General features: G+C 35.2%; 1 non-coding gene across 1 annotated transcript; it reads left to right on the top strand.

Moving 5' to 3' along the window:
• The first annotated feature begins 7,036 nt into the window (after positions 1 to 7,036).
• LOC149177061 (U6atac minor spliceosomal RNA) lies at positions 7,037 to 7,167 on the top strand. The gene has a single exon (XR_016258969.1). It is a non-coding gene; the product is annotated as a U6atac minor spliceosomal RNA (small nuclear RNA).
• The last annotated feature ends 17,894 nt before the right edge of the window (positions 7,168 to 25,061 follow it).

Consider the following 25,061-nt stretch of genomic DNA (forward strand, 5'->3'; position numbering starts at 1 on the left):
ATTTTCTTTGATGAAAATTACATTGTTATCTTATAGATGAAAGAGTCTCTCCTATGGATCATCCTCCACTGGAGCGTGGTTCGTTGGTTGACAACTGCCCAACTAGTGATTTTCCAGCAGGGATAATTTTAACAACCACCCATAAATTTATATGTATAATAAAGGGTGAATCCCCATGATACATAGGAAAAAGTGGGAGGCTATTTTATCAATAATATAATATGTATATATAATTTTTTTGCCGGATATCTCACTGGATTATATTATCTTGTAAAGTCATGGCGAATCTTTCACTGAATTATAAAATCTTGTAAGGTCTTGGCAAATCTTTCTGAATAATAAAAGATTGTGAAGTCTTGGTGAATGTTTTGTTAAGGTATGAAACCATATATGATAATAGGAAAACATATTCATTAAACTGTAATATACTAACATACATGTTTGGAAAAAAGAAACATAATTTTCACTTCCTACAAACAATATTGCAAGTTTCAGTGGCTGTGTTTGTCAAGATTCTTACTGTACACTCTTTCATATCCTTCTATTAGTTTTGATAATATTCCACAACTAAGTTCTTGTAGGTGTTGATCTTGACCACCAGTTCTGTCAACGTAGGAGAGATTAATATTTTCTCTACCACTTTTGTCAAGCTATCAAATTTCTTTCTTATTCCATAGACTCCAACTACGAGATAAAAAAAAACACATCAAGTTTGTTTACCCCAACATGCCAACAAGTAGCAAGCCCCATCTATATAATATAAGAAAGTAGTAGGTATCCTAGAGGCCTGAAGGGGATATAATGGAAAGAAGTGATCGTTGTCAGAAGCCTTCCAATCAATATATAAATATATAAACGTATATTTATTATTATGTTAATTGGAAATCTTCAATTAAATAATAAAATTTAATTACGTCTCTCCAAATCTAAATTTCTTATTAGCATAATTCACTACCTTCATACATCTTGCATTTTTTAATAGCATTGTAACATGTGGATTAATTTCCTTTTTGGTGCACAATCTCCACCTTTTAGGACAATATGGTGTAGTGGCCCAACCCCTAAAGATCATCATGACAAACTAAGAATAACAGAGAAGATGAAAGGTTGTACGACAAACTAAGAATAACAGAGAAGATGAAAGGTTGTACAAACTAGCATATTTTTCAAACAACTAATCCAACATCAGTACCTTAACCTTTTCATAAAGATATCATATTGAGAACGTTTGAAAAATGGTGGGAAATTTGGGCAGTGACTATCTCTCTTCTGCGAGGGTGATGCAGAAAGAGTGATAATATTTCATTGTTTTGAATTTTTTTTTTGTTAAATAAGAAAAACCAATATTAATGGAGATATTAGTATTTTTTTACTAAATTTTGTGAAGTGACTAAATGTAGCTTTAACCATTCACCTTAAGATGTTTTTTACAATATAACTTCCTAAGTCTATTTAATAGCTTCATTATCATAAAAACCAACCTATATCCATCTTAACTCCACATCTAATGAAATCTATTTATCACTCTCAGCACTTGGTAGACCCAGAATTAAGATGGATCTAAGCTGATAGAATTCCCCCTTTAAATAGTTTATGCTCACATGAATACCATGGTATTACCATGGATCAATACCATGGGTTATCATAAACCTGGAGCTTAAAAACTACTATTAGTAATTTATAAAAATTAATAAAATTAATAATCGATTTTATTTTATTTTTTTATTTTAACCAAGTTAAAATGTTTAAGTGACATTAAATTACAAGATCCATTTTTACTCTTGATCTAACAAGCCCCGAGAGGGATCAAATATTTTTTCACTCTATGCCAGTTTGCATATCATGATATTTGATCCCTCTCGACGCTTATCCAAAGTAAAGATGGATCTATGATAGTTTAATTTTGCCCTTTAAATAGGCTACATTCCACGTGAATACCATGGGTCAATACCATGTGCCATCTTTATTTTTATTAATACTAATATTAATGTTAATAATGTCTTTTTGCATGGTATTAATAATAATTTGGCCCATGGTATTTGGCGCATAAGCTTCACGTAAATATAATTCATTTTTTGAGTGTTCATAAATATAAGGTGAATTATGGAGTAAATATAAAAAAATGTTTTATTTATTTACCATACATCTCATTTATTTATATTTTTATTAATTTACCATACATCTTTTATAAATATGGTATTTGGCCCATACGATTCACTTAAATAATACCTCTTTTTTTAGACTTCTTAAATAGAATGAGGGTTATGGACTAAATATAAAAGGAGGTTTTATTTATTTACCATACCTCTAGTTTATTTATATTTTTATTTATTTACCACACCTTTCGAGTAAGTATAAAAAGAGATTTTATTTATTTACCATACCTCCATTTTATTTATATTTTTATTTATTTACACCCTTGTGTGTTCGTAAATATAAGGTGACTTATGGAGTAAATACTAAAAAAATGTTTTATTTATTTACCATACCTCGCATTTATTTATATTTCTGTTAATTTACAATACCTCTTTTAGCCTTCTTAAATAGAATGAGGGTTATGGACTAAATATAAAAAGAGGTTTTATTTATTTACCATACCTCTAGTTTATTTATATTTTTATTTATTTACCATACCTTTAGAGTAAGTATAAAAACAGGGTTTATGTATTTACCATACCTCCACTTTATTTTTATTTTTATTTATTTACACTCTTGCGTGTTCGTAAATATAAGGTGACTTATGGAGTAAATATTAAAAAAATGTTTTATTTATTTACCATACCTCGCATTTATTGATGTTTTTGTTAATTTACCATATTAAATAGAAAGAGAGTTATGGACTAAATATAGAAAGATGCTTTATTTATTTACCATACCTCTAGTTTATTTATATTTTTATTTATTTACCGTACCTTTGGAGTAAGTATAAAAAGAGGTTTTATTTACTTACCATACCTCCACTTTATTTATATTTTTATTTATTGCGACCAAATACAACCTCCCAAACCACCTCCCAGACAAGAAAATGGGCGATTGCAAACAACTTTAACATTGCAAAGTAAAAAATCGGGGGATTATAATGGAATATAATCTCCCAAACCAGGTGAATCGGATCAAATGAGTATTTTCATAGTTTATCCACCCCTTTTTTTAGGCTAAAATGAAAAAAATAATTATTTTTTAAATAAAAGTTGTGCTAAATATATGAAATGGGTGTTTTATAAAAATTCCGCCCCCATAAAATGAAAAACCCCTTAAATTTCACCGCTAAAATTCACCCTTAAACTTTACCATGTTTGCCAGGTTTTTTGTTATATCTTCCCTCTTAATTTGCTCTTAAATGTGTGTATTGGATGTTTTTGATGTTGTTAATGTAGTGTCTGAATGTTTGCAGAGGTGCGACATCCCACTAGTGTGCCTTCAATTCAAGCACATAGACAGATGCACTATCGATCTAGTTATCATCATTCAAGGTGCATTTGATGTGATTCCTAATTCACGTAATCAATATTATGACGTTTGTATTACTTTACATGCCATTATTTTCTTTGATGAAAATTGCATTGTTATTCTACAAATGCAATAGATTCTCTTATGGATCATCCTCCACTGGAGCATGCTTCGTTGGTTGACAACTGACCAATTGGTGATTTTCCAAGTTTGTTGCTATATCTTTCCTATTAATTTTCTCTTATATGTGTGTACTGGATGTTATTAATGTTCTTAATATAATGTCTGAATGTTTGTAGAGGGGTGACATCCCACCGGTGTGAATTCAATTCAAGCACATAGACGGATGCACCATCTATCTAGCTATCACATCATTCAAGGTGCAATGTATGGGATTCCTAATTCATGTAGTCAATATTATGTTTTATGTATTACTTTACATGTCATTATTTTCTTTGATAAAAATTGCATTGTTATCTTACAAATGAAAGATCTTCTCCTATGAATCATCCTATGGATCATCCTCCATTGGAACATGCTTCGTTGGTTGACAACTGTCCAATTGGTGATTTGCTAGGTTTGTTGATATATCTTCTTTCTTAATTTTCCCTTAATCTCACTAGAAACCAATGGTGGAGATTTATCTCCCTCTCCTAATGAAGTAAAGCATAAGGGGTGTCAGCAAGCTATAATGGTTGGCTTCCAAATTGTAGTGATCACAACATAATGGATGTCACATGTCTATTTTGTTCATCAATTTTCATTCATTGAAGCTCTAATCTAGCTATCAAGCCAACAATAGGTTTATGTTTCATGTGATTCCAAATTCTCATCTTGGGAGCATTGTTCCTAGTATAATATTGACATGCATATATTAAAAACGTGTGGCATGTCTCAAGAGTTGGTTATGTTGTGCAGGTCATTTGCCTGACAGTCAAACAACATGCCAAAGAGAAAGATTTGGAAACCCAAACAAATTATTTGGAGACAACTTGTAAAAAAATATTCATGTATTATTATTCCCAGCTCGAGAGCTTGACATGGAATACACATAATTTTGTCAATAGGGATAAATTTTGTTTAATAAATTGTATCATAAAAAGGTTGTAGTATTTTATGGTTTCTTTCCTGGATATTATGGATCTTACAGTTTTGTACATTTTGATATATAATGTATGGAAAAGAAATAAAAAATATTCATGTATTATGGTTCCCAGTTCGAGAGCTCGACATGGAATACACATAATTTTGTCAATAGGGATAAAATTTGTTTAGTAAATTGTATCATAAAAAGGTTGTAATATTTTATGGTTTCTTTCCTGGATATTATGGATCTTAAATTTTTGTACATTTTGATATATAATGTATGAAAAAGAAAGACAAATGGTTCAAAACTCTTTGGGAAAAACCTTGTGTGTATTGTAGTATTTTTAAGGTCAATATAGTTTTCTCTTTGCAAAAGTTTGAAAGTTTTCAAAGATTCATGTTTTACTGGTTTTTTGTCTATCATCCTTCTATGTGTTTGTTCTCCTTATCAAAGATTCTGTAGTGATCTATTTTAAACACTGTCTTATCAAATATGGAGGGGAGTAAACGATTTAAAAATGTAAATATGTTTATATTTAGCGGGTTATATTATTTTTGTTTTTAGTGAAAATGTTTGACTTTCAATTAGTTTTGAAATTTCTAAATAGATTTTATAAAATTCATTAGGCTTGAAAAAACTAAATATTTTTTAAATTTGAATTTATATATTCTATTGGTTCATTTACATGAAATGACTAATTTCATGGTGTTTAAAATTGAATTGTCAAGAAAACAAAAAATCAAAAAACAAAAAATCAAAAATAACATTGCATGCAACCAAGTCTCATAACATTTAATAAAGAGTACACCTATCAAAACCAAAATATTTATGAAAATGAATTGTCATTGTATGAGGTACGTCATAGCTTTTAATAAGGAGTACAACTATCAAAAACAAAATATTTATGAAAGTTAATTGTCATTGTATGAAGTACCAACCCAAGTGTCAAAACATTTAATAAAGATTACACTTATCAAAATCAAAATATTTATGAAAATGAATTGGCATTGTATTAAGTACCAAACCAAGTGTCATAACTTTTAATAACTGAATACACCTATCAAATCTATATATTTATGCTTAGTAATTTATTTTTACACCTCGCTTTTTTATTATTTACTTTTACTATATAGTTTTACTAATAAAAATGTAAAAGGCAATAAATATAGTCATTCATATATTATTTTATTTTGTTTTTAATTTCACAGTTTTTAATTGTTTAATTAATAATTGGATAATGAAATTAATATAAAATAAATAACAACATATTTTTTAGTTACAATATTCATTTAAATTAATTTATTTGCATAAACCATTTATATTTCTCTTTAAATATAATTTATTTATTTAGACAATGTTTAATTTATTTATTTTATGTCTTTTACGTGAAAAATATTGATGTTGCATTTCAAAATTTATATATTTATAAATTTTAATACAATTTTTTACATAATAATAATAATAATTTCATTTAATTTTAAGATATATAAATATGATATTATGTGTAAAGCTATTTTAAATTGGAGTTTATGATTATTATGTAGCATACTTTATATATACATGGTTTTGGAGGTTTTTAATTCAATAAACATTTAAATTAATCTAAAATAACTATCAATTACACGGTTTTAAAGGTTTTTGACTCTAACATTTGAATTAATCTAAATTAGTTATCAATTAATTTTTACATAAGAAGTAAGTACTAAGTAGCAAAACTGCATATTACACTTGTTTTTAATGTAAATTTCAAGAAAACAAAAATTGAACAAAAGATTTATTTTTTGGAAAGATGTTTGAAAATTTTGATTTGTAGAGACTTATAGATTCAAAGTTAACATAAATTTAATATATATATATATATATATGAATGACATTTTTTTGGCATGTTATAGATATTTTTAATCTTATATACATATACAAAGAGTATGTTTTTATTGAAAAAAATATTGTAAGTATTAAGTTTTTATATGTTTATTAGTTAAATTTAAATATAAAATATAAAATATCTTAATTATTAATATGAATCTTCATCATTAAATTTTTTAAAATATGATATACATATTATAATTGTTTCCCAAAAAAAAAAAATTATAATTTTATTATATGGATAGGCATGGCCTATATTGGATTTTGGCTTGAGGTATTTCAAATCTTTAAAATAATTGAGCATGAGGAATTTCAAATCTTTAAATTATGAATGGTATGGATTATTTATAATCTCAGAATATTCTTCATGTAATACATGATCCCATGTACAATATGGAAAGTATGATAATGGTTTTTCTGTTTCGTATATCCTTTACTGACTTTAATTTATTAAAAAAATATTTATGAAAATTGGCTATAAATTGGTTAAGGGTTGTAGTCATCTGTTACATGAAACATTTTCCCTCCTCAAACTTGCGTAACTTGTCCAGCTAATGTAAAGGCTAAAAAATACCACATGTCGACCTAGTTATGATAATAAGCGAAAACCACATCTTTCATCTCCTGAATTCAGTATTAGTAGAAAGGAGAGACGGTTTGCATATCCATCGACAAGGATGAGAATAGTCTTCAAACTTTTTTATCCACACATTTAAGGTTATTCATCCATCCCCTCACTTGGGTGGATATTACCACAATTTTTTCGCTTTAACGTTGTTAAACCATCTCATGAATTTGAATCATGAGAATGTACCCTTCATCCCGAAATGCGTTTTGAATTTCATACCTTCCTTCTCTTATCACTAAAGGTATTAATTTTAAATTTCATGTGTTCCTTATCCAATCACAAAAAGTATTGATTTTCCATGTTTCTGCGAGTTAAAACTTTGAGACTATTATTGCAATGGTGTAAAATTATTAGAGTGCAAATACAAATCTAGCTGAAGAATAATTGCACAAACTTGCAAGAAATTGAAAAAGAAAATTGGAATCGAGAATGATTTTGATTACACAATATTGGTTTTGAGAATCAATCCATAAAGAAACTAAGTTAAGCTTAGTTGTACATGCAATAACTATGGATAATTAAAGCTAACTGAAGCTAAGTGTGCTTTATGTTCCGTTAATGTGCACATGCACCACATGCAAGCACTAGAGTTAACTAACTAAAGTCAGGTGCACACCACATGTAAGCAATCAAGTTAACTAACTAAATCCAAGTGCACACCACATGTAAGCACTCAAGTTAACTAACTAAAGCCAAGTGCACATCACATGCAATAACTAGAGTTGAACTAAAGCTAATTAAGGCTAACTAGGTGCATGTACACCAACACCCCCCCTTAAGCATAACTTAGGTGAGTGTGATACAAAATGAATGAGTCCCAGCAACAAGGCCATTTTAGGTACCCATATACAATGCATGAAAAGAGGAAAGAGGGAAAACCCAGTGGGAAGAAAACCACCTCTCAAAATATAATGCAGAAGGTAGAGAAAAGACAACTACTAGGCAATCATGTCTTTCACCCCGAGATGATCTTGCAGAAATCAAAACTTCTGCTCAGTGAAAGTCTTGGTGAAAATATCAGCAGTCTTCTTGGAACTGGGATAGTACTGAATATCGATAATCCCATCACGAATTAGTTCTCTAATGAAGTGCATGTGGATCTCGATATGTTTGTTCTGTTTCCGTCGCACTAGATCTCTACAAAACTTTAGTGTACTTTGATTATCATAGCTGATGATAGTTAGATGATGGACACTGATACCAAGCTCAGATAGGAAATGTTGTAGCCAAATGGCCTAAATAGTGGCATTCATTTCTCCTATGTACTCAACCTCTACTGATTATAAAGAAATGGTGGCTTGATTCTTGCTTGACTAACAAATTGGGCCAAATCTCAAACTAAGTGCATAACCGGAGGTGGGCTTGCGATCAATGTTGTCAGCAACCCAATCTGAATCTGTGAACCCAATGAGATCCAAAGAACAATTTGATGCATAATGAATCACACTGAGTGATTGTCCCCTGGACATATTGCAGGATGTGCTTTGTAGATTTCCAGTGTAACTCATGTGGCTCTTGCATGTATTTGGAAAGTTCTCCTACAAAATATGAGAGATCAAGATAGGAGTGAGTGAGATAAAAAAGACTTCCCACAAGATGAAAGTACAATGTGAAATCAACCAATGGTGTTTCTTTTCCATTCTCAAGCTTTATCCATTATAAGAATGTGTGGTTGTTGGCTTGTAGTCACTCATGTGAAATCACGCCAAAAGATCTCTAACATACTTTGGTTGAGAAATTTTAATCCCATAACCACTATGATTAATCTCTAGTCCAAGGAAGAAATTCAAAAAGCCCATGTCTGTCGTAGAAAACCACTTATGCAATGTGGTTTTATTCTTAGGAATGGCAGAAGTTGAACTACCTGTTATCAAAATATCATCTACGTAGAGTACTATGATCAATAAGGAGTCAATTTTCTTCAAAAAATAAACATTAGAATCTGATTTGCAGCGTAGAAAGTTTTGAGATAAAAAATAGGGATCCATATTTGCATACCATGCTCTAGGTGTTTGCTTGACACCATAGAGATACTTCTTTAGGCTACATATGAGAGAGATGATTTTTGCACATATCCATGTGGCTACTCCATGTAGATTTCCTCCTTGAGAACACCGTGAAGAAATGCATTCTTCACATCCATATGATGCACCTCCCATCCTCTTGCTACTGCAATGGAGAGATAGTTCAATGGAATCCATTTTTACCACTGGAGCAAAAGTCTCATCATCGTCAACACCATGTACCTGCTGAAAACCTTTCACCACCAACCATACCTTATATTGACTAACTTGGCCATATGCTGATTTCTTGGTCTGTAAACCCACTTGCACCTAACAAATTTATGATTGGAAGGTAGCGGAACCAGATCCCAAGTCTGGTTCTTAATGAGAGAGTTGTATTCCTCATCCATAGTTGCTTCCCATTCAGGATGCACAACTACTTCTGCATAAGTTTGTGGATCAGATGCATGCATCATATAAGAGTGCATGGGCATGCATGGCTCCATAGCTAAGAGTGCTTGTGGATCTTCCTCAAACTGAGGTATAGTGGCAGGATCATCTAGGAGATCACTCATGTTGTGCCATTTTTGTGTTAAAAGTGGTCGAGAATCTTTCGAACTACATGAGGAAGTATGATCTCAATGTTCAACAACTAGTGGTCCAATAGGTGTCACTTGAAAAGGATCTTCTAGATCAAAATTTTGATCTAAAGTATCATCTACATATTCATAAATTAATGACGAGGGAAAATTTGTAACAGGTTCATCTACTGGTGCATGAAAAGCATCTTCTTCAAATTTTACACTCCTTTCGATAAAGAGCACTTCAGTGTTGATATCAAGCAATTTGTACCCTTTAACTTCATCAGAATATCCAACAAACATGCATTCCTTACTCTGAGACTCCAAATCCTTTCTCTTCACTATAGGAATGCAAGCCCTTGCTCGAGATCCGAAAATGTGGAAATCACTGACTTCAGGTTGCATGCCAGGCTAAGCCTCAAAAGGTGTTTTCTAGTAACATATTTACAAGGAGATCTATTATGGATGTATGAGGTACAATTGATAGCTTCAACCCCCAATTTTGATGGAAGAGATCTTGCATGCAATATGCAATTATCCATCTCTTTCAAAGATCTATTCTTCCTTTCAGCCACCCCATTTTGCTGTGGAGTGTAAGGAATTGTATGTTGCAACTGTATTCATGCTTCATTACAAATATTCTTGATATCTTTGTTAACATATTCCTTCCCATTATCGGTGCGGAGTATCTTGATGAATTTTCTAGACTGATTTTCTTCATGTGCTTTGAAAATATTTAGATGTTGAAAAAATTTAGACTTGAGTTTCAAGAAGTAAACCCAAGTGAATCTCATGTAATCATCTATAAATGAAAACACATATCTTGAGTTGCTCATTGAAAGTACTGGAAATGGAACCATGCGACCACTATGTACAATCTCCAAATGTGAAGAGGCTCTCCATGCATGCCCCTTCTCGAACTTGTCTTATGGATGCTTTCCAAGAGCACATCCATTACAAACACCAGTTGAAAATTGAATGGCCAACAATCCTTTAACCATCCCTTGTTTTGTCAGTTATTGCAAAATGTGTTTTCAGTTGTCCAAAGAGTAAATGAGAAGAGAAGTTTGAAGTCATCTTACAAGCCTCAAAAAGACTCAAAGCCCAAATCAAACCCTCTCCATTGGAAAGTGCTTTGAACAAGATTTCCAACGATATGTGTAAGTCCAAAAATTGACTCCTAGATCAAAAGTTATGGTCTTTTGAAGTTTCAAGGATTGAATCCTTGTGAAGGCATATCAAGATATCAAATATCGCAATATCGGAGGTCCAGAGATATCAACAATCACATATCAAAGGTTAGATACATCGCAGTCAAGAATATCGGCGATCACATATTCGAGGTCGAATGTACCAGCGCATCGCAGCATCAGAGCAACAGAATATCGACGCATCACAATATCACAACATCAAAACCTCTGAACATGTGAACCTTTAAAAAATTGTGATATGGGAAAAGTTTTGATAGAATTAAGAACTTCTTGGGAGCACCGAAAACGATTAACAAAGGATTTCCTCACAAAACCAAAGGCGAATGGGCCCTTTTCTCTCTCCTCTAACACGACACATGGAAACATATGATTGGCTTTGATAAGCTACACATGGAATCATATGATTGGCTCTAATAAAGACACATGGCATCATATGATTGGTTTTGATAAAGCTACAGTGGCATCTGACGTCAACATGACATTGCAGTACAGCAGGACATGTGGCAGCCAGTTTTGGCATTTTAAGGGGCTTAAGGGAGAAAATCTGGTTGACACGTGTCACCACTCATGAAGTGACACATGGAATGGTGATGTCATATCAGAGGTCGAGTTGGAGGATTAGAATGTTGCAACTCCCATGTTATTTCCCTAATTGGAAACCTTTGATTCAAGGGGCTTCGATATTTGGCTAGCGCGTAGTCTAGAAGAACTTAAATAACGAGGGGTAGAGAGATCTTAACAAAGGAAAAGCCCCCGAAAAGATTCTATATGCTCTAGCACCTCAATGCTAAGTGGTAGGTCATGAGCCTCGGTCCCATGGAATAAAATAGAAAGGGGCTAAACAAAAGGGGCCAAGGACATCGGAAATCATAGTTTTGTGATGTCTTTAAGAGAAAAAGTTCCAATAAGTCAAAGCTCAAATATAGCATTATGGCAATGTTACTGGGCATATTTCACTCTGATAGTGTAATACAGAGAGGTAAGAGATGGATGAGTCAGAAGAAACACTTAACACAGGTTCCTGAATTCTACATCCAAGAGGCTGGTGTTCTGTGGTTCCACATTGGTTCAATTTGCTTGTTCGCAAGGGGCTTGAGCTATACAATTGCTAAATATAACTGAATAATGATTGGGACTCCATCTTGAAGGTTAATGAAACTATTTTGTTAATTCAAATCAGAGCAATGCGCGGTATGTTTCCCCTTTGTTTATCACTTCATGTATGTCTTTCCTCCTACGAAATAGTGTAATGAAGTTGTTGGTATCACTCTCATTCATGGTTATATATTTGTTGCTAAGTAGAAATAGTACCTGTATTAACTACGTATTTACTTGTGTTATTTAATAGCCTACAATACATGTAATGTGCACAGATTTACTTAATGTTATTTGGTAACAAATGTATTCATGAGGCATAGAGCTTGAAACCTTAATTCGCTCTCCACTCTTTCTACATTTGCATCGAGTCCTCACTCTTCCATATTTATGCTAGGTATTGTTGCTTCGGATTTGGTGTTATGTCTAGCCTTCTACATTGATTTCTCTCCTTTCTTTCCTCTCGTTTATCTATACTACAATGAAAAATTTAAGATGCCTATTGTTGTGTGTTGGCCACCAGAACCAAGACATTTCTCTTTGAGATTAGCCATATTTACCCCCTGAGTATTTATATATATGTGTTTGCTTGAGTTTACTTTTATGATGGACTATTGAACCAAGCCCCTAAATTATTTCTTTTCAAACTACGTGACACATGGAGTGCAGCAGAAATCCCTACTAATAATCTTCAAAAGCACTCCTCTCGAATTCCCTAGGCACTGGTCTCCTATCAACCCAGATGTTGTCTCTAGGAGGATTCTATATCTTCTGAAGCACTTGTGTGATAGGAGATAGAAAAATATACAACATATTTTTGGCGTCATTGCATGGGAACGTATCAAAATAGTTTTCCCTAGGTACGACAATTTTTACATTCCCTTCTGTCGGGTGAGAATTGAAGTGTGGGTTGAATATCTCTCACCTTGGTGACTCCACTATTTGAATCTTATTATAAACACCTTGGTGGCTCCATTGTCTATATACTTATTTTGTCATCTTGGATTTCAATAGGCCTCATACTCGCTCTAATGCTAAACAACAGAAAACTTCCCCTACATATGAACTTGAGATCACTCACTTAAAGATGTTTTCAAAATGGCCATTCCTGCGTTCTTGGCCAATAAATTTGGCCCACTGGATTTTTATTTTGTTGTTGATTATCCCCATGATGTCCCTTCAATTCATGAATGGTATACCTATTTTCCTACATTCAGTGGAAACACAGATAGAAGGTTGGACCAACACCTCTAGGATTTTCATGAATGCATTGAACAACAGGGTATTGTTATTGAAGATGTTAAAATGAAATTGTTCATGGATTCTTTAGATGAAGATGTTAGAGTTTGGTACAAAACAATACCTCATGGTACACTGCCTGGGCTCCTTTATCCAACTCGTCTAATAGCATGCGCATCATTGTCTTGAGTGCGGCCGGAGCATCAACATATTGATGCATGGTGTTTGCACTAATCACCAAGTCTGGGCTCGTTGCTATGCACATCAACTCGTCAAAGTACGAGTCAAGCTCCAGTAGAACTTGTGCCTTTGTATTTGCCTCAGTGAGTATCCCAATAGATGTGATCGCATGTGCGCACACAACAACATCCATACTCCTGAATACCCGTGCATGGGAAGCCTGCAAACTAGTGATGAGATGTGGGAGATCTTCATAGTTCCAGGTATGACTCTGGATGCGTGCCTTCAGCTCAACCGCTCTGGGCTTTATCCTCTTGGGAAAGTGTAACGAGGCTCCCTTATATCTCATTTTCCATGTTTGCATGTAATCAACAACAACATGCACGTTTGGTAATATACGTGCTCTCCTAGCACATCGTTGTTGCCAACCATTGAGATGGAAAACTGCTTTATGCATGGTACCAAACTTGGAATACAATGCCCACATGATTGTCTCAAGGGAAAATACTTCATCCAGTATTGCATTCTTCAACTCTACTCGGGCGGATGCTGTAACCAGTTCTCCTCCTTGTTTGGTTGTTTGTAGATCCTTAGCCATTCACTCATTCTCAGCTATCAAGAAGCAAACACTCGAGTCGGTGGCTTCAGCATATGCTCTGGTAGCATCGGCTAATATTGTTAGATGCTTGTGCACGTTTGACACAATCACTCATTCCTCAATCTTCATAGGAGATGTGTTGTCATCTGGAGTAGACGCTCTATGAGATTGCACAAAATTATGATGTGACTCGTCAAATGATATGTTGTGCATCTCTCCTTCTGGATTGTCTCCAAGGATCTTAGTGTCTCCTTGGTCGCTTGGGACTTGCTCTGCTTCCGAATTCAGTGAAGCTAGTGGGTCGACCTCTTGGTGGTAAGGCATGAGGTCGATGTCTTGCTCTAACTCCTGCTACTCCATATCTGTATCCATCTGCTCAAGTTCTTGTTCAATCTCTTGAGAAAAGTCCTTCTCCTACGACTTCTCACCCTGCATGCTTGGTGCCATCTATTCAGATGAGTCAACTACCTGTACAGGCACAGTTTCATATATCTGTACATGTCGTGCCACCTATTGTACCTTTTCTTGCTACGCTTCCTTCTCTTGCCTACGTAGCTCCTGTTCCTTCCAGAGTTTCTCCTTCAACTCATGCAACTCCTTCTCTGTTTCCTCCATTCTTCGTTTTTCTCTCTTCCTTTGTGCGTTCCTCCTATCGCGTTTTTGCCTCTTTGCCTCTATTGCCAAAGCTGCTTTCTATACAAGTGGGTCTGCTGTGAACTTGTAGCTTTGCTCTGCCTCCACATTGTCAACAATCTTCCTCTTGCCTTTGTCGCACGCCGATATGTTTACCTCTGCTCCTGCTGCTGCTGGTGCTCTCTTGGATGTTGCTTCATTAACCATTCCATAGTGATGTCGACCAGTTCATTGGGCCTGGAGAAGCCGTAACAATATATCCATGGGTCTTCCTCAGCCCAATGACACACCCTGTGGATCCACTGAAACTGTACTCTCGCGCAGTGATCTTTTACAAAACAATGTGGGTCATACAGACTGTAGCTTCAGGCGTCGAATGGATATTTCTTGATTTCCTCTGCTTCGACATCTGCATGATTGAAATTTCGTATCTTGCATAACTTGATCTGCAACGAAAGAGTGGGCCAAGGGGCCTTCTTCTTCCAGTGTAGCCTAGATGATAGTCCTACCAAGATGTGGTATGATACTTCTTGCATGATGAGCTTTTCCATGGAAAACTTCGGCAAAACATTTGGAGGCTTCTCCACACTGTACATCTGTATGAAGGTGCCAGATGGTGAGACATACCAATCAGCTATGTTGATCAGTGCCTCCATTGCTGCCTTCGACATGCAAGGTGGATCCTGCTCAAATATCATCTTGTACACCGGGGTGACAAAATGATGTGACAACTTTGTGATAAATCCTCTGCAGCTACATTTTGACAACATTTTACAATAAGTGTTCAAAGAGGTCTTTCCTGATGTCCATGTCCACTTCAAGCCCAAGAACTCTTGATGGGCACAGATTGCATCCAAGATGTAGGTGGACATGTAGATTTTTGTTTGCTAACCTTTGGGCAGTTGTCGAGCTCTTGTTACCTATTCCTTAAGCCTGTGAGCCAACATGTTGGACCAGTTGCATGCTTTGCCTTCACTAGCCAATTGGTCCAATGTGATCACCCAACTCTGCGGGAAGGTTTTTATGCTCTCTTGGCCATACAAGTGACATGAAAAGATGACCAAGTATTGATACGCCTTCCACAGTATCTTCGTCTTGTAAACCTGGTTGGGTGTCATCCTAAATTTAGTCAGCTCCTTTACCCAGTTCTTCAAGTTATCCCTGGAGTTGGCATTGCTGCTAGGTATGTTGAACACTGTCTCCATGGTGATTATAAACTTCAACATATATTGTATTTGTTCATAATCCTGTGCCCTGAAGGTAGAAATCTTCATCCTGCTGACATTGCTCAATGTCATCGTCTCAGGATCAGTGTACAAGACAATCTAATGTATCATGTCCGCGCATCGGAACATAGGATACCTACATGCAATTCGGCACAAACCAAACTTGTGAATGTTCACATAGATTTGGCAGTTTTCAAGATCTTCACCAAATGTGCCTGCAAATGCATCATTGACCTCTTGCCATTTTAGCTTGATGTACTTGTCTACAATCAACTTGGTGTCTTCATAGGTCAGTAAACTTGTAGACACTTGCTCAATTGCTACTCCAGTTGCACTTCCATCAGTGTCCTTTGATCCTGCTCTCTTGGATGCCATTGATCCTAAACTGTTGAGAGGCAGACGAACACCTGCTAGATCTAGAGACATGGCGACATGCATACCAAGAAATCTGTTAGCTAAAACCAAAACAAACTTGAGGAGTGACATGCAACATACCTGGGGATTGACTGGCAAGGATTGTGCAATTTTTCCTGGGAGGCCGGGAGATTAGCTGCCGGAACCACGCAAAAGGTAGTTCAGACTGTCTGGAGGTTGGTTGGCTGCTGGAATTGTGCAATGCGCAACCCAGACTGGCTTGCTGGCTACTGGGACTGCATTGTGCAATTTTCTGGGCCAACAGTCACTGTCTCTCAGAATTATGCAATGCAAGACTAGAGGACAATCACTGGGCAGAAATGCGCATTTTCTAGGAGGAAGGCAAAGCCTTCCCTCTCAGGATTGTGCAATGCTATCTTGTTGAGGCAGAGTTCGGGTCAAGGCTGCCCAGACCCACCGACGGGAAATTGAAAGCAAATGTGGAGGTGAATGCATGGCGATACTGAGCGTAAGCAAGAGTGAATGATCGTGCATGCAAACAATGAATGCAAGATTGAGAAAATGGAACAACATGCATGTGTGTGAAGCGAGTCACCAAATCGGTGACCGTTCGTGCAAAACAGTGTCATGCATGCGATAATAGTGAGATGCTAAAGAAAACCCAACAGTGCTAGTACAAGCTAATATGCATGCAAATGACAATAAGCATTCACAGAAATCAAGCAGACAACACTCACACAAGCCAAAACACAAAAAGCGACAGAAATGTTGCAAAAGACAAGTTAAGTGGACTTACTCGGAAATAGTTGAGATGGATGTGTCGAAGACACTTGGATGTGTTGTGGGATGTCAGAGCCCCAAGATCGATGTGAGGAAGTGGGCTCTAAAGCGTCAAATAAATAAGTTTGAAGTTCATGACGCGCATGCCACAAATCTAGCAAAAAGCGACACTTGGAGGAAGGTTTCTAAAACGATCTTTGCATGTAACCTCCAGTTGCTAAAAATAGTTCCCTAAAATGTAGGGATATTTTTTTTCATGTTGTTTTTTGCTATTTCGGGAAAAGGCATCCCATGCATGTGAGTTAAGTTTTCTCAGTCCCGGGTGGAACCGGTCAACCTGAGGGCACGTGCAATAGCTTGCTTTCCTGAGGGAGAAATTTGGGCATTTTTTGGAGGGAGCTAGGCTAGCTACCCAGGGAGATTGTGCAATTTCTGGGAGGAGCAACTAACTTCTTCACAGAATTGTGTAATTTTTGGGCTGAGCAGTCCTGCTGAGCTAGATTGCGCAGTTTCTGAGCCCAACAGGGTGTCAGTTAGGATTGTGCAATTTCTAGAGGGAAGGTTGATTCCCCTCCAGAATTACGCAATTTCTTGAGGGTGCTGCTCAGCCAGCAGCTGGACCAAGTTCGGGGAAGTAGCCTGTGAGGGGAGTGAAACAAGCCATCATGTAAAAGTTGTCATGCTGCTAGAAAACCACTAAATCTCATGTACTTGACAGTGCAAGACATGCTACTGAGGATGGTTGGTAGAGAGGCTCGAAAATGAAGCTAAGACAAAATTTTGGAGGGTGGTTGTAACTGCTACAACAAGCTATAAGAGTGAAAATGGGACTTTGAAAATAATGTTGATATCGCTCCTAAATTTTGTTGGGATTGAGCCATATAAGCTATATTGACTTTGTTTTTAAAAACAAAAAAATGTGTTTTCTTTTCATTTCAAAGTGTGTCAGACCAAGAGGTAACTCCTCAAATGTAATCCTATTATTCATTCAGGTTGTTGCATTATTATATATAAGAGGGAGTGACTATTCAGTTCATCTCCCGATGACTCTCCATTTTCTCTATTATTTATTTACACTAATTACAATTGTTCACCCAATCCCTATGATTAGGTGTCAACATTCTCCCCCTTAATCTGAAGGGATGTTGGTGAGCCCAATCATCATTCTGAATCTTTCAAGCTTTTCTCTTCCAAGCGCTTTGGTGAAGATGTCTACAATCTACTCATTAGTGGAACAATGGCAAAGATGGATTGTTTTGGCCTAACATGATGTCGAATGAGATGATATTTTGTATTGATGTGCTTCGCTTGATCATGGAACTTTGGGTTCTTGGACAACTTTATTGCTGAGGTATTGTCAATCATGAGTGGAGTCGCATGTACTTGTTTTACCTACAAATCTTCCAAAATTTTCTTGAGCCACACAATTTCTTTTGTTGCCTCAGCTACTACCACATATTCTGCCTCTGTTGTGGAATTTGTTGGAACTGATTGTTTTCCTGATCTCCAAGAGACAGCTCTTGATCCAAGACTCATAACATAACCCGAAGTAGATACCCCAGTTTCTTTGTCTCCATCAAAGTATAAATCAGAGTATCCAATCAAGCTGAAGTCGCCCACCTGTGTATACTTGATTCCAAAGTCTTGAGTTCCCTTCGAGTACTTTAGAACTCTTTTTGCAGTAGACCAATGTCCCTCACAAGGATTTTGCATAAACCTGGAGAGGATTCCAACAACAAATGAAATGTCTGGTCTGGTAGTAGTTAGGTAGTTGAGACTTCCTACAAGCTGTCTATACTTTGTTGCATCCTCAAATTCTTTCCCTTCAATGGATGTGAGCTTTAAGTTTTGTTCCATTAGAGTAGTCAGAGGATTGCATTCAGTCACGCCAAACCTATTCAACAGATTTCCAATGTACTTCTTTTGAGAAAGGAATATGGACTTCGGATGTTGAGTTACTTCAATACCAAGATAGTAATGAACATAGAACAAATCAGTCATTTCAAAACCTTTCCTCAATTCCTTCTTTATGGATGCAATGTAGTCTCATTGTTCCCTGTCATCAAAAGATCATCTACATATACCACAAGACATACAATTGTTTTGCCAACCTTCCTGACAGACAAAGTTACATCATCAAGATCATAATGTTTGAAATTGAGTTTCAAAAGATGCTCAATTAGGTTTTCATACTAGGTTCATGGTGCTTGTTTGAGGCCATACAAGGATTTCACAAGTTTACATACTTTATGTTCATGTTCTTTTACACCAAATCCTTCAGGCTAGGACATAAAAACATTATATTTTAGATCTCCATTCAAGAAATTAGTTTTTACATCCATTTGATGACTTTCTAACCATTCTAAGCTGCTAGGGAAAAGAGTGTCCAGATGGTATCCCATTTTGTTGTGGGGGAAAAAGTCTCCTCATAATCGACCCCTTCCTTCTGTGCAAAACCTTTTGCCACAAGCTTGGCTTTGTGCTTTTCAAGTGAGCCATCAACTTTATACTTGTTCTTGTAGACCCACTTGCAGCCAATTCGTTTGGTTCCCAATGGAGGATCAACTAGCGTCCAAGTGCCATTCTTTATCAAGGCATCATACTCATTTTGCATTGCTTCTTTCCATTCATCATGAGAAGCAACTTCTTTGAAAGAAGTTGGTTCAAAATCTGTAGACAAATTCAATTCATAATCATAAGAAACATCCATATCAACAGGTGAATTAGAGTCATTTACATTACCTCCATTTTGTCGGGTTGAATTTCCAGTTCATATCTTTCCAACCTCATCATGATGAACACTTTCAAGTGTCTTTGTCAACCACTTTGGGGGACCTTTCCGAGATGGTCCAGGCTACTCCATTGATTGAGTTGGGACTGAATCAAGATTGAGTCTCCCAATTTTGTCAATCACATCACTCAAAGTATCATCCATTGTTGGAGTTTCATGCGGGGAGAGAGTGCTTTAGAAGAAGATTCCACAGGTTGATCTAGTATAGGAATCCCCCCTTCAAGATGTGGAATATGGTTATCAAATTTTTGAAATGATTTTGCATTTTCGAATCTATCCAAGCGATCAAGTTGTTGCTGAACAACATTGTCAGTTTTAGATGATTCAAGAAACATTACATCTCTAGATACAACAAAATTTTTATTGACTTCATCATAGAGACTGTATGCTTTGGAGGTGTTTGAATACCCCAGGAAGATACACTTACGACTTCTTGCACCAAGTTTGTTTCTATGAACCTTTGGTATCAAGGCATAATATGTGGAACCAAAGACCCTAAGATGCTTTACTGAAGGAATGTGCCCATACCACATTTCCTAAGGATTCTTGTTTCTAATATCATTAGATGGACATCTATTCTTTACATATACAGCACATAGAACTGCATTAGCCCAAAACATCATTTTTACAATCATGGAGTGCACCATATTTAAGATTGTCCTATTCATTCTTTCAGCTACTCCATTCTGTTGGGGATTATAAGGCACATTTGTTTTATGTTTGATCCCATGTTGGCGAAGATAGTTTTCAAATTCATTTGAAGTGTATTCTTTTCCATTATCAGTGCGAATAGAGCCAATATGAGATTGTGCATCATTTTCAATCCATGTATGAAAGTTCTTGAATGTTTGAAAAGCACCATATTTGTTCTTCAATAAATAAACCCAACACATTCTGGTGTAGTCATAAATAAATGTCATCATATATTTATTTCCATTTGCAGAAGGAATAGGCATTGGACCACATAAATCTGAATGAATGAGTTCAAGTTTTCTATGTGCTCTGGAATGTGAATCATGAAAAGACTATTTGCTATGCTTTCCTAGAATGCAAGCATCACATTGCTTAAGTTTCCTAGGAATTGTAGGCAAACCAGTAACACCATTTCTCTTCAAAAAGCAGAGGTTGTCATAGTTCAAGTGTCCAAATCTAGCATGCCATAATAAACTTGATGGAAATGTACCTTCTTCATAATGATAATTGTATGAGAAATTTTGTGCACGAGCAGAGGTACCCGACAGCTTGAGAAGCCTTTCTTCTTCTATCCCCATCATGACAAGTGAGTGGTCTGATGCTTTTCTCACCTCAAGCTTGCCATCAATCATATCAATGGACTATCCTTGCTGGCGGATGTGGACCAAGGACAACAAGTTTCTCCTCAACTGTGGGAGATATAAAACATGATGCAGAAGAAAGTCTGGAAGAGCAGGCAATTTAAGCCGGATTGTACCAAGCCCTGATGGCTTGAGTTTTGATTTGTCTGCAAAGTATGCTACTCCATCAACATTGTCAGGAAATTCTTCAAAAAAATCTCTTCTAAAATTCATGTGGCAAGTTTCTCCTGAATCAAGCAACCAATCATTTTTCCAAGAAGAAAGTGAAGCATTAAATAAGTCTTCATTTACTCCAATATTACAGTGTGCCAAAACATAGTGAGCGGATTCAGGTGCTATACCTTTCTATTTTTCATTACTTTTACCTTTGGGTTGGTTTCTTTCATGCTCAATGCTGTCCCAGGGTAACTTGCATGTGGATGCATCATGTGATCCATCTCTTTTGCAGCGTATGCAGTGCAAATCTGACTTTTCTCCTTGAGAGTGTCTGCCCCCTGCATTTGAAATTTCTTCCTCTTCCTCTTCAACCACCTATTCCTCTTGAAGAATCTTGAGCAAGATTCTTCTCTCTATTTGCAAGGCACACAGCCTCTTCAAAAGACTGAGGAGTTGTCTTCTTCCCAAAATCTTTCTCTCTTTCAGCAATTTTTTTCACAAGGGAGTCAAAGGTAATATCTTTGAGGTTTCCATTTGCTTGCAATGACTCAAGATAATTTGAGTAAGTGGAATAAAGTGCCTTGAGAAAAGTTTTCAGAGGAATGTCCAGTGCAACATTAGTGACTTTGATATCATGCATAATAGATTTTACTTCTGATGCAAGAGCAAGAGGATCATTATTTTGTAATTCAAGGGTGAACAATTTAATCATGAGTTGAACAACTTCAAGTGCAGAGTGTGAGTCATAGAGTTCCTTTAGTTTTTGTAAGGCTTCGAAAGCATTTGAAAATGGTGAAATATGGCGACTCACCTCTTCATTTATTGATGTTGCAATCAATGCATAAGCCTTGTTGTTCTTATTTTCCCAAATGGTGAATTCCTTGTCTAAGGTAGGTTGTTCTGGCTCTTTGTCTCCGTTTCCAACACACACTCCTTTCCACAACTCATTAAAAATGAGAGTGTGTTTGATTTTCTGAGACCACTCAGGATAATTCTCCTTCCCATTGAGAACCACTCCCACAACATATATCAATGAGTGCATTTTAAAAATATGTACTGTGTAAAAAAAATCGCTCTTTTGCTAGTAAAAAAAAATGACGCAGGAGGTTGACGAAAATGAGGTGTTAGTCTGTAATTCGATTACTGGTTAACTTTGTAACTAATCAGCTACGCTTAAATCCGGTTTTGTACATGGAATTCCCCCTGAGGGTCCCGCTTATCTGACCAATCACTGTCAGTCCCTTGTTGACTTCTCCTTTTATCAAGCGCTTCAATCCACACCATTGATCTCACTTCTCCAGATCCAACGAAGATCACATTGTCCGCTCACAAACTAACCCGGACGAACTCCACCGTCGATGTGACCCGTCCAATCAAACGGATGTCGCGAAATTTCGTGTGAAAAATTTCACGACCGATATCAGGTCGAGAGCACATGAGAAAAGTGGTTTTCCCGTGCTACGTGTTGCCTGCTAAGGTTAATCGCGTGAATTCTAGGAATACTGTTTACAGCCTTTAGGGAATGTGAGATACCACTTCCCACTTATCAATACCATCCACGTGCTTAATTTATACTGTTAATAAAGGCGCTTAAGGAAAGGTTTAGCGCTTAACTCAGTATTAATGCTTAACACTAATTGACTGTGATTTATAAATAAAATGTATGAAAAGAGAAAAATACCTTATTAGGGTCCAGAACGCTGATACACAATCATAAGAGAATTTCATTCATCGCACCCATGTTTAACACTATGAAACCAAGAGAGTGATGAAACCATGAGAGGTATATCGGTAAGCAGCATGCATGCAGGTGTAGGAGTGATACCTCAACTCCTCAAATGTAATCGTATTATTCATTCAGGTTGTTGCATTATTATATACAAGAGGGAGTGACTCTTCAGTTCATCTCTCGATGACTCTCCATTTTCTCTATTATTTATTTACACTAATTAGGCATCAACAAAGTGTTTTTTTTTAATGTCTAGAAAAACATAAAATAAATGACTTTGAAAAGCATGTTATATGGTTCCTAAATTTCATTGGGATCCATTAATATGGGGATATTGTCATGTTGTTAGTTTATTGGTAGCTTAGTAACAATTTAGTTTAGTCTATATCAAGATACTTAGCATAGTTGTTGATTCTATCAACTATGATCAACCGCTATTTTCTATTTTACTCTTATAACTATATAAATGTCCTAAACATAATAAAAATTTTTAAAAAATGCATGTTTATTGAAACAAATTTTCATTTTTTTTTGGTGCTCTTGGCATCTATTCCTAGTATCAATTGCTAACATAATATGTTTCACTCTTAACCTACCTAACCTTCACTAAAATGAATTTATTTGTTTCACTCGCTTTAGATTGAAACATTTTGATTCCAATTATCACGTAATGATTGGGGGTGATTGCAGACATGAATCCAAGCAGATCAGTTACATTGCTGAGATGAGGATGCTGATGTGTGATCAAAACAAAGGGATTGACAAGGAGAATCAAATAAACCAAGAAGAGACACATTCTCATAATATACAACGAAATAGAAGGAACATAACATATGTCCATCTTCTCCTCTTGCAACGCTACAATGGTTTGCCAAGGAAAACAATCTGCAACGCTACAATTCATATATATATATATATCTTTCTTGAACTACATTGACTCGGTGTGAATGATCACCATGATTTTTAAACCATGGAGTCTTTGTTAACAGATTATCAACTGACTCAGAGTGAATGATCGCCATGACTTTTAAACCATGGAGTCTGACTGTTAACATATTATCAAGAATTTCCTACCCACAGATTATCAGTACCAGTGATGAAATTTGCACTGCAGTCACAATCGAAGCAATCAGGCTCACGACTTATTTAAAAAAAAAACAGTGTTCCCAACTTCTGATTAACCAGTCACCCCCTGACAGGCTTGTGACTATTGGAAATTGCGTAGCCTTAGAGGCGAAGCTATGATTTGAACCTGTTGTCACATTTGAAGTGATCGACCGCACTTCGATAAAATTAATTGAAATGCATTTCCCTAGTCAAAATGGTGTTAGATATTTCAAGAGCATTAACTTCTTTTTTTTTAAATAAAAGTTCAGTGAAATAGTTTTTGTAAATTTATTATTTTCATTAACTAAAAAGAAAATTGGAAAATCGGCAGGAAACTTAATTTATATAAATTTAATAAATCAAATTTAATATCACAATCATTTGTAATAATATATCAAGTAAAATTGATAAAAATTTATTAAGTAGAAACAAAAACATAAACATTTAAATGTTTTCAGTAAAAAAATATAATAAATCAAATTTAATATCACAATCATTTTTCATTAAAAACAAAAACATAAAATACTTAAATGCATTCAGTGAAAAAATTAATAAATCAAATTTAATATCACAATTATTTTTAACAATATATTAAATAAAATTAATAAAAAATATTTAGTAAAAACAAAAACATAAAATATTTAAACGTGTTCCATAAAAATAAAAACATTGAATATTTAAATTTTAATGTATTTTGTAGTTTTAATTCTTATCTAATCAAATATGGAGGGGAATAAATGATTTAAAATGCAAATATTTTTATATTTAGTGGGTTATATTGTTTTTGTTTTTAGTGAAAAAGCTTAACTTTTCATTAGTTTTGAAATTTCTAAATAGATTTTAATAAGTTTATTAAAGTTTTGAAAAAAAAATATATATTAAACTAAATGTTTTGAAAATCAAAAATAAATTTTGAAATATTTAAATTTGAATTTCTATTTTTTGGTTCATTTACATGAAATGACTAATTTTATGGTGTTTAAAATTGAATT

The sequence above is a fragment of the Pinus tabuliformis genome, chromosome 4_1, assembly GCF_031772625.1.
Source record: "Pinus tabuliformis cultivar Carrire ecotype Pingquan chromosome 4_1, CPIR1, whole genome shotgun sequence".
Lineage (NCBI taxonomy): Eukaryota > Viridiplantae > Streptophyta > Pinopsida > Pinales > Pinaceae > Pinus > Pinus tabuliformis.